This window comes from Lissotriton helveticus, chromosome 5_1, assembly GCF_964261635.1.
Source record: "Lissotriton helveticus chromosome 5_1, aLisHel1.1, whole genome shotgun sequence".
Classification (NCBI taxonomy): Eukaryota; Metazoa; Chordata; class Amphibia; order Caudata; family Salamandridae; genus Lissotriton; species Lissotriton helveticus.
This window is the reverse complement of record NC_136065.1, coordinates 801,051,855-801,063,146: the sequence shown is the minus strand read 5'-3', so window position 1 is coordinate 801,063,146 and position 11,292 is coordinate 801,051,855. Positions and strand designations below refer to the sequence as shown.

Below are 11,292 nucleotides of genomic sequence, written 5' to 3'. Positions count from 1 at the left end.
ACAGGCACAGCAAAAAGTAAGCAAAGTGGAGGAACAGTTGATGACCTTGAGTCGATGGTGCAGGACTATCTGAATGACTCAACAGTGGTCTTTCTTAATGAGGAGCCATTGCAGTATTGGCATGGCAAAAAACAATTGTGGCCACAGCTCTACAACCTGGCTATAAACTATTTGTCTTGCCCACTCGCAAGTGTGTCTTCTGAACGTGTTTTCAGTGCTGCTGGTGGCATTGTAACTGCCAAACGGAGCCGCCTATCGCCCAAAAATGTGGAGCGGCTGACAATGATCAAGATGAATCAGCACCTCATACCACCAGATTACAAAGTGCGAGAAAGCACGCCACATGAAGACGATGAGGACAGCAACGTAGATGAGGGGATTTTTTCTCTGTTCGGTGCCACTGACCTCATCCAGCCTGAATTCGCAGAGTATGATGACGAAATCTTGTTCTTATTCCCTGACACCGAGCCCTGAAAATGAGACAATCAATCAAGAACTTTCTTTTTCGTCCTTATTCACTTTTATTCCTGTGTGCTTTGTGTCTCTCTTTCTTTGTTTTGCACAGTTAATTTAATTCAAACTTTAATCACCTAATCCCAAAAAGAAGACCATCATCAGAACTGTCTTCACTTGTTTGCTTATTGATTTGAAGGTGCCGCAGTCTACATTCCTCAGGTTCACAAGTTCTGAAGAACATGCTCCTCTATCCTCCTCCTCCAGACTGCGATTTCCCTCCAAGCAGAGTGCTGGATTACGCACAATGAAGAAAGACTCAGCACTTGTGGGGGTGTTGTACTTCTTTGCGGGTGAGTTGACGGTTTTGGGCCCATTGCTGTGAAGCTCTAATAATGGACAAAAGTGTTTTGGACCAAATATGAGGTGAAAATTTCTTGCCGTTTTTGCTGACTTGCTTGCCTTTGAGGTGCTCTTTGGCGGGGTTCCGGGGGTTTGTGTGTAATTTTTGGTGTCTGTCGAAGCACTGCTGCGACAGTCTAATCTTGATTGCATTTGCTTTTCAGGAAATCCGTGGTGGAAAACAGGAGTTATGATGATTGATGATGACCTAGCTGCACAGCGCGTTACTTTGGACCGAAGGCCGAGAGATATTGTAAGTATGAGATTTAGCTTTTTCGCTGTTTGGGGGTGTTGTCGGGTGTTTTTTTGCGGGTGGGTTGGCGCCGGCGGGTCTTGCCTGGGGCATTCCTGGGAAGGTCTAATACCGGATACAAGTATTTTGGACAAAATCCATAAGGAACAGCCTTTTTTTTGCCATTTCTTCAGACATCTTGCTCAATGTAGCTTTTGGGGGGCTTCCTGCTGTTCGTGGGTGGGTTGCGGCCGGGGTCTCTGTCGAAGCACTGCTGCGACAGTCTAATCTTGATTGCATTTGCTTTTCAGGAAATCCGTGGTGGAAAACAGGAGTTATGATGATTGATGATGATGACGACCTAGCTGCACAGCGCCGCGTTTGGACCGAAGGCCGAGAGACATTGTAAGTATGAGATTTAGCTTTTTCGCTGTTTGGTGGTGTTGTGTCGCGTGTTTTTTTGCGGGTGGGTTGGCGCCGGCGGGTCTTGCCTGGGGCTTTCCTGGGAAGGTCTAATACCGGATACAAGTGTTTTGGACAAAATCCATAAGGAACAGCCTTTTTTTTGCCATTTCTTCAGACATCTTGCTCAATGTAGCGTTTTGGGGGGCTTCCTGCTGTTCGTGGGTGGGTTGCGGCCGGGGTCTCTGTCGAAGCACTGCTGCGACAGTCTAATCTTGATTGCATTTGCTTTTCAGGAAATCCGTGGTGGAAAACAGGAGTTATGATGATTGATGATGATGATGACGACCTAGCTGCACAGCGCCGCGTTTGGACCGAAGGCCGAGAGACATTGTAAGTATGAGATTTAGCTTTTTCGCTGTTTGGTGGTGTTGTGTCGGGTGTTTTTTTGCGGGTGGGTTGGCGGGTCTTGCCTGGGGCATTCCTGGGAAGGTCTAATACCGGCTAGAAGTTAGTTGGACAAAATCCATAAGGAAACACCAGTTTTGGCACTTTGTAAGTTAGGGTTCGTTAGGGTTAGCCCTAGCAGCAGGATTGCATGTGTTTAGGGGGGTTCTATTGCAACGCGGTTCTGTTGTTGTAGAGCACTGTTGGAGCGATGCTGGCTATGGATACTTTTGCTTGCAGGCAAGTGGTTTGAATACAATCCACGGTCTGTATTTGGGTCTACTGTTACTTTCAAAGTACGTTTTGTAACCATTTTTCTGCTAGGCATCATCAAAGTGTGACTTTTTGAACCACACAGCGTACATACCTTTTATTTATTTATCAGTGGTATTGTAATAGCACTTCCTGTTTTCCGTTCAATAATTACAGGCCGGGTTTCAGTCAACATCCGCCAGGCAGGCAGTGGACAGGGTGTCTCTTCTGTCAGTGGTCACCACCACATTGATGGACGAAGCGTCAGCTGGAATGGAGGAGTGCCGCCAATAAGAGGAATTGTTTGCTGCATGCAACTTACTTACCAATTTCAACAGGACAACTCCAACAACATACGCAATACAGATACAGTATCCATTGTTGTCTTTTATTCTATGAGTGTGACTGCATGTGCTTACCTTTACTTTGTAACCAAAGATTGTCTGTAAACTCTGTATCTTCAATTATTGTTTGTCCATGCTCTGCTTTTTTTTTCTTCTCTCAACAAAACCTACCCAAAAAGAAACCCCCATTCCCATCCATTTTACAAACCCTAACCCTCTTCCCCCGGGCTGTGTTGTTTTGCTTGATGTCTGACTAAAATGACATCAATAATTCCACACACTTGCTGGGGAGGATAAGGTGATAGCAGCAACAGGCTGGTGAAGGAATACGAGGATATCTTCTAGACTTACTCAGCTTCAGTACTATATCTTCTAGTAGTAGTAGCCAATGTCAAATAAATTCAACGCAAGTACTAGTTATACTTGCAATACTTTACCATTTGTTAGGCTACATTATGGCACTGTTCTAGTGTACTGTCACCTGCTATTTTCTCGATCGTACCGTAACCGTTGTAATGCTACAGTAAGGAGTACAAACAAGGTTTCGTTTTCTTTTTTTCCATAGGCATGCAACTGCCACTGTGTCACACCACTAGTAACACCGCAATGAGGAAATGTCACCCGCCCAGGAATGACAACGTTAATCCCCATTTCACCTGGAGCCAGCCCTGGGCCTAGCCCTAATTTCTAACACAAATTACAGGTAAGATAAGCGTTTGGTGGGAGGTAGTATAATGGAGTATTATTTCGGAGTAGACAAGAGTTTGACGGTTGTACTACTAAAGTCCTACGACTGTTCAGGAAAACAAAGTTACTGTTACACCCCCGCCCCCCACCCACCAGACTGAAAAGCAGTAAAAAACAGGTATGGTCAGATAAAGTAGTTGAAAAATATATTTATTTATCCCTAACAAAATAATCTCCCTCACCCACCCTAACCCCAACGATTGTCTCTGAAACGTCCCAAAACGATCCCAACTCCCAAATCCCACCCCCCAAAAGTCTATAAAAAAAGGGCAAGGGACACTCCACTACTGGAGGGTGCTGGTGCTGGTGCATGATGCGGCATGGGCATCATACTCCTTGCGGAGGGTGGCAAGCTCGGAGCGGAGGCCCTTAACCAAGGTCTTATACCTCAGGACCTCCTGCTCCAGGTTGGACATGCGGACTCGTAGGCGGTGTTGGCGTTCCTTGCAGCTCCTGTGGGGGGCAGCTGGTGTTTCCGGTGCTTGGCGGTGGCGGTCGGCTTTCTTAGCCCGGCTCGGTCCCGCTGGTTTAGTCACGGAGGAGGATGCAGTCGAAGATGTTGCCCCGCTCGACTGCGTGTCCTCCTCCTCCTCCAGGGCCACCAGCCGCCGATACTCGGCGACTGTGGCCTCCAGCCTCCGTTGCCGGGCCAATCTAGCCTGCTCCCTCCTTGTTGTTGATTTGGAAGAAGGAGCAACTATATGAAGAAAGAAAGACATAGTCTGTAACCAATGCTCCTTATTAATAACACAAAGTGATTGAGCCGAAAGTTGGGTCACAGAGTACAAGTAGCAAATTGAAAGCACAGTACATAACTATTGAGGACAGTATCTATGTAACCCTCCCACTTCTGCATCCTTGCTCTAACAGTAGTGGTAGTTTAATGAACTAATTCTACGACCACTATGGACTTCCATTACAGTCGACTATGACAGTACACCAGTCTTATTCTTCTTCTTCTCTCTTGTTTAGGGAAATGGGTACGTTATCTTATGCAAGCCGGCAGAATGACATGGACACAGCACAGTGAAGTTGCACCCGAGAAAAAAAGTTGCACACCATGATGATGGAGACAGACTTGCGTTACTGTACCGGTCCAGTACATGCAGGTGGTGAAGCTATTACTTTTCTATTACGGGTGGCACTGAGAATACTCTGTTACAAGGGCTACTGCTTAATTAATTTACCTTTCACCCTACAGTGCAAATGAGTACTAGAAAAGGAAACTGAAGAAGCTAACTAATTTGATTATCTATCACTTCACATGGGACGTATTTAATGACAGATGAGATGACTTTAGGTGCTTTGCTTAATATTGAGTGAACACAGTGATACACCCACACATGAATGACGTACTACAAGTAAACTAAAGTTATTAAGAGAGGTACGGAGTGTCCACCGTAATAACCAGATATATGCTGTGAATGCAAACGCAATACAAAGTACTGCTACTATTCATGGAAGTATTGGACACATTTACAATTTCTTTTCCTTGCCTTCCCTGCACTGGGACGGACGTGCGGGTGCGGTGGTACATGCTCTTCAAGGTAACACTTACTTCACCTGGCGACCATCTACTCTCTCTAGATACACATTTGCTATGTAAGAGTCAGAGAATACCATGCTCCAGGCATCCATTCATTCAAAGTATACGCACACATACAGTTTCTGTTTCACCCACCCAGGCTGCTGTCCTTCCACCCATCCTTGCTTCATCATTGACCCAGCCATGCACCATACCATATTCTTTCCTTCCCAGCCACCTCTGGGTCCAAGCAAACACATATCGTTCTTCTTTGCCAGCCATCATACAAGTTCGCGTCCCACTTACTTACACCCTTCTTTCGCTTTTCGTTCATCCCATCCATCACGTTCGTCTAAGAACTTATTGGGATTCTTCTCACCAAAAACTTCACAGCTAAGTCGAAGTACATTTCGAGGAGGCTACTACCTGGTTGATTTGTAATTGTAATACACCCGTGCAGAAAGCACACTATGCAGTCTTCAATCTCAATAAGTAAGGAATATATAGCTTACCTGTTTCCGCCACCACCGTTTGATCCCCCACAGGAACGGCCACCAGCTCTTCTACCGCCGCATCCTCCCCAGAGGCCTCCGAGTCCAAGTCCAACACATCAGCCACCTCCGCGCTGGCCCCGTCACCAGATGTTACACCTACAAAGTACATTTAAGAAAGTTAGAATACACCACTCACTACTATATAATATTTGGTCTAGGAGAAATGTTAAAAAAACAGAATACAATGTAATAATTTGTGACTGTCTACTCCATAGTAAAAATGTCCCATTTTCCAGGGAAGGCTGTTGTCTTGCTGCACTTTTATGCACAACTGATGAATGCTTGCTTTTGATTTTTAACACGCACCACTTTTTCTCCTAACAGACAGAAGCTTGACTCCTGAGTCCTAAGAACACGACCAGGATCAAGTTCAAAGTAGGTGAGAGTTCGGCTCGACCACAAGAAATGTGTCCAATTAATCGTCAGCACTAACCACTTTTCCGTTTACAGTTAAATAGTTTTATGACAAAGTAGATTTCAATAAATGTGTTTACTTTTAATAAAGCTTTTACACTTAAATAGACTCTGTGGTTTTTGTTCCTCTAGACTAGAGTGGATGAGCTAAAGGTTTTGGAATTTTTGCAAGCATGAGTGCCTCTGACACTTCTTGACTGTGCTGTGACTCCGTACTACTCTCTTGTCCTGCGTACGATAATCTAGAGATCATTGGGGATCTATAATCGGTGACTTCGGGAGCTGAATGACTCTGCCACACTATCTAGTCAGTAAGGAGACAGTGCATAGAGGTATTGCTGAATATAATGGGAGTCCAATGGAATTGCCAAATGTCCAATCTTAGTTAGCTACACAGACAGACTAATAAGAATAGTCTAGTAATACCACAGGGAGTCATCATATTCGAGGCAGGATAAGAATTTATATCCAGTCTACAAGAAGATCAAAGACGATTTAGAAAAAATCGAATGAGGAACGCTAGGAAAAAATAGGTACTGTTTAGTAAAATGTAAACTTACTGGGGCCAGCAAAGGAGCCCTCGCCTGCCCGATCCTGGCCTGCATCCTCAGCACCCTCCTCCTGTGTCCTCTTGCCCTTGGGGGGAGCTGATGTACAACATGAAAGAAAGAAAAACCATAAAACATGGATGAGATTTTTCAACCAAATCAAACATTTCAAAAGAACAATAACAACATATTTTGGAAAAATAGCAAATAGATAGACAACTATTCCACGGGATCTATCTCATGTGGTATACTACGTTATTCGTATTGCCTGATTTGCGGAACGTTGACTTAGAAAGTTCCTATGTAACTCAATAAACAGACTACTAAAGAGGTTTGCCTAGGCCTGGCACTGCAGGCAGTAGTGCACAACACGTGACAGACAAAGTCCATCCTGCTTGCAGATCAGTGAATACTCAAACTATCAATCCACCCGCCACCACCGCCACTATTTCTTCTGATAGCCATGTGACTGTCTAAAGGAAGGACACTGGACTTCAGTCTGTTGGGGCTGATTTATAAGTCCCTTGCGGAAGTTGCGACTGATTTTCCTCCATTGTTGCGTGCCTTTTCTGACGCAGCGGCAGAACAAAAGACTCGCCATGGTGTTGGTGCGGCGTATATATTAAAAAAAAAAACACATATGGGCATATGGGCGATGCATCACGTTGTAAAGCCCTGCGCCATCAGGGGGCGTTCCGGCGCAAGGGAGGGCGTACCTGCGCAGGAACGAATCCTAAAAGTGGCTGAGGGAAATCTACAAGATGTCAATCAGTCATTTTTATGACAATGATGCATGACTCAAACCCTGCGCGCTTGAAGCCGACGTACGGCTTGATGCAGCATTGGGGAGATAGGGTACCCCAGAGCATTGCTGGAGCTGCGCCATCGTTGGCACGCAACTCCAGCAATGCGCTGCCTTTACGGCACAGATGCGTAAGGCTTCTGTGACGTTTTGGGCCAATGGGTGGTGGTGGCATGGCACACAATTACTGCCGCATCCCTGCTACTTTGCAGGGATGCGCCGGTAATTGAAAATATGACCCTTACTGTCTAGCATTACGCAGTTCTTTTCTTTACAGTACACTGATACATAATTTCTCAGGCCAATGAAATGCTTCTGAACACAACATACAAAACAAAGAAGCATAGTAGCAAGCAAGGCTACTGAGAAGGAGAGCAGTGCACCTGAAAATGAAATGCATAGAAGATTTTGAAATATAATTTACCTCAATGTAATCGGCAGCATTATTGCTCTTGGTAAAGAACAAAGATTTGCAAATAACAGAGCAGGATAAAACAGAGTAGTAAATGTACTACTACTACTACTCACCAAGCCCGGGGACCTCTACGCCGAGCGCGTCCAGCAAGTCCCGCTCCCGGTCCATGACATCGGTCCAGCGGTGGGTGGCCTGGTTATATGTGCGCCGGACCCCAGAGATCTTGTACATGGCCCGGCACACCTTCTCCCACCGCTGGCGGCGCTCCCGGATGCCATAGCCGGTCGCGATCTTGCCGCCTCCCAGGATCGTCTTGGGGAGGCGGCGCTGGACATGGAAGATCAGTGCCGCCACTTCCTCCGCGCTAAAGATCTCCCTCGGGACCACTTGCTCCCCCCTTAAACGCCCGCACGGGAGCCGGGCACGGGGTGCGGGACCCTTCCCCTTCTCAGGGTGCTTCCCGGCTCCCTTTACCATGGTCTGGGCAGAAATAAACTTAAATGATAAAGAAGAAATAGAATAGTGAAGAAGAAAATAAAAGAGTTTAAAAAAGTAGTTTAAAAGTAACTAAAAGCTGCAGAAAACACAAAAATATAGAGCTAGAAAAATAGAGGGTTAGATAATAAGTAAAATTAGATCAAAAAAACTTCAAACAAGCAAAGGATGGCAGAGATTGAGAGAGGATAGAGAAAGCATGCCCAGAACCATAGCAATGAATGAGAAACAAGATGGCCGCGCCCGTTCACGACCGCGTGGGTAAGTTCGCGCGAGATTTTCCTTGCGAGTACGCGCGAACTTGTACTCGCGAGCAGCACACTTTGCGAGATTACACATAGCGGGCGGAAACGGAATTACGTCACGCCAACAAGATGGCCGCGCCCGTGTACGACCGATAGGGTAACTTGGCAAACGAATAGCTAGAAGCGCCTCGCGAACACGCGCAAGATCACGCGAACATACACGTCGCAACAAAAACAATTTTGTATTCGCACGTATTCGCGGCTTCCGAAATCGATCTCGCACGGATTCGCGCCCCAAATAACGCGCGAAATTGCAAAAAAAACGATTTTAGCTAAAATGAAAGCAATGAGCAGGTGCAAAAGTTCAAACTTAACATTAGTAACATTCAAGGTAGTGCTTCCTGATGGGCCCCTCCAGAGTTTGCAACAATTCTATGACCCTGCTATGACCCAAACAGCAGGCTCATAGAATAGCACCATAAAGGTCCTGTAAAAAAAAAATTTCACTGCAACAAAAAGCAAATTACAGATAAGGAAGGAAGCAGGTGCCAGCCAGACTGGAACTTTCAAAATTACTGACACATTAATGAAACACAAATTAATTGATGGCAGTTGAAGAAGGGCAGGTGTGCTAGCTTTTTTCAACCACCATAATCTACAGTAATAAATAAACCTAATAGGTGCCTGTGAGGATGTACTAGAGGGTGGCATGGGTGTCCCAGAGGGTGGCAGTGGTGAAACAGAGGGTGCTGTGAACCTGTGATGATAAACCAGACGTAGAAACAACATAGTCGCGGCCGTTGCAAGCCGAAAAGTAAGTTCGCAATTGCGAACTTGTCCCAAAATCGGCGCGAACACGCGCCAACACAAAAAACGGAAAAATCCGCAAGTCCGCTAGAGTTCGCGGATCTTCGCGGATTGCGAATCCGTAAATACGCAAGTTCGCGGATTGCCAATCCGCAAAATCCGCCCATGCTTAATCATTACCATATTTAGACTGAGCCTATGCAGCCCAAATATGGCATGGCTACTTCCACTAAGTTCCGAGAATCAACAACAATTTCCTAGAAAAACCGGACTTCAGCAGCTAAGGACTTCCCCTTGCCAGAGTACTAATTTATATAGGAAATCATGGAGTTTTCAAAGAACTGAGTCTTTGATGACGTTATTATGTCCAATCATACCTCAAACTCGGCACCTTCAAGGTATAAATATCCCTACATTAGCCCAGACAAACACACAGTGGTTTGGAGCAGATCGACTAACTACTTGCCCGACGCCCTGCAGCATCAAGTGCTGAAGGAAGCCGACCCTCCAGCTGACGCACTGAGAGACGCTGTCTTTTCTCCTGCCGAGAAATCCATCTCCAGTGTTTCCAGGCTACCCTTGCGGGTTGCTGGGAAATCGAGTCCTGAGAGAGAGATACAAGACCTCCTTCATTCTAAAATCAAGGTACGGACCTGATTAGACCCTTAAGAGAATTATTGGAATAGATTCATTGCAAAGAATACTAAACTTAGGCTACACCTCACTTACTTCTTCCCTTGTACTAGACTTAGGTTAGGTACACCGGGGTAGCGTATTTTAGAAGCACCAGTTGAGTACTTTTAGTCATTATTTTATCACTGTATGTATTTTATGTATTTTATGTATTTGTATGGCTTAGAAACCATATCATGCTTTTACAGTACTACTTTATAATACGTATCGTATCATATGCCTTGTACTTTATAACCAGTATTACAATTGTAGCAGTACATTTCTTATGCTCGAGAAAGAAGACTGTTCAATAAATACTTTTTATTGAAAACGCCCGTCTCTCTATTTTCTCAGCACCTCTGGTGAAACGAAGCATGCATGATTGACTGAGTAAAATAGTTATCTATTGTTTCCGCGACTCTAGAGATTGATTTCTTATTCTTGGGAAACAAAGTTGTCATGTTTATGCGGTTGTCAGAAACTAATCCCTTCTTATGAATTCGAGAAAGTTTCTAGTGACCTCTGAGCTAGCTGGCACTCACAATTAAGTCTAATAGATTCGGTAGAGACCTAGTCGACCTCAGTCCTACGTCTAAACTACAGGATATATTATTCCAATGCGCAGAGCATATTGGGAATAAAGGAACTACACTACAATACCACATATAGTGTGGAAGCTAATGCACCTTAAACAATGGGCAGAGCAAGCGGGGGGGCAGATCATCTTTGTGAGAAATACTCTAGCCTGTAAGTATAAGCAACTAACAATAAAACCTCAAGATTTTCTGGAGATCCAGCTTGCTATTCCGACGGGCCTAAATTTGACCCTGTTCAATGTCTATGCTTGTTCCGAACCTTACAGCAACGAATCTCCAGTACTATAATTGTTAGACGACCTGGTAGGAACTTATCAAACCAACTCTAAAATCAAAGTTGGGGGTGGACTTCAACGCTTCCTTTGAGCCCTCTCCACTGCTAAGCACCTAACTTGAGGAGGGAGGACGAGACGTGGAGCATACCTTGTTTGGCAGCTGGTAATTGTTGTAGTCGTGTAACGTCTGTTTCCCTGAAGATTGCTTCATTGGTCACAGGAAGGAGCTTGATAGCATGCAACGGGAGGACCACACCTGGCTTAAACAGGCAGGCCACTTTAAAACGTGCTGCCAGTACCAACGTTATCAATTATATTCTGACAATTGCCCAGAGGTTTGACAGCGGTCACAAACCTTTCCTGTTCAAAATGATGGGCACTGCCTTGGACAGGAATCCACCCAGTTGTATTTCTAGAGTAGAAGAGCCTCTCCTAACTAACAATCGCAGAAGAGTCGCCTGGCCCAAATTCTTATCAGATCAGGACTGATATTCTAGGATATATGAGCTATTCACACATTTTCTGTCTGGCTTGAGCAGTAGTTTTGACTCTGCACACTCTTCTGTATTAATTCCCATACTATCAGTGCACAAGGATTTCTACGAAGCCCTTCAAATAGTTTTTACTAAATATAGCTCTGGCAGTAGGCCCTCTAGTACAATAAA

The 11,292-nt window shown here is 45.1% G+C and overlaps 1 long non-coding RNA gene across 1 annotated transcript; it reads left to right on the top strand.

The window, feature by feature from the left end:
- The first annotated feature begins 675 nt into the window (after positions 1 to 675).
- LOC144753381 (uncharacterized) lies at positions 676 to 1,496 on the top strand. Its single transcript, XR_013594323.1, has 3 exons — positions 676 to 806; positions 1,020 to 1,108; positions 1,399 to 1,496. It is a non-coding gene; the product is annotated as an uncharacterized LOC144753381 (long non-coding RNA).
- Positions 1,497 to 11,292: the final 9,796 nt, after the last annotated feature.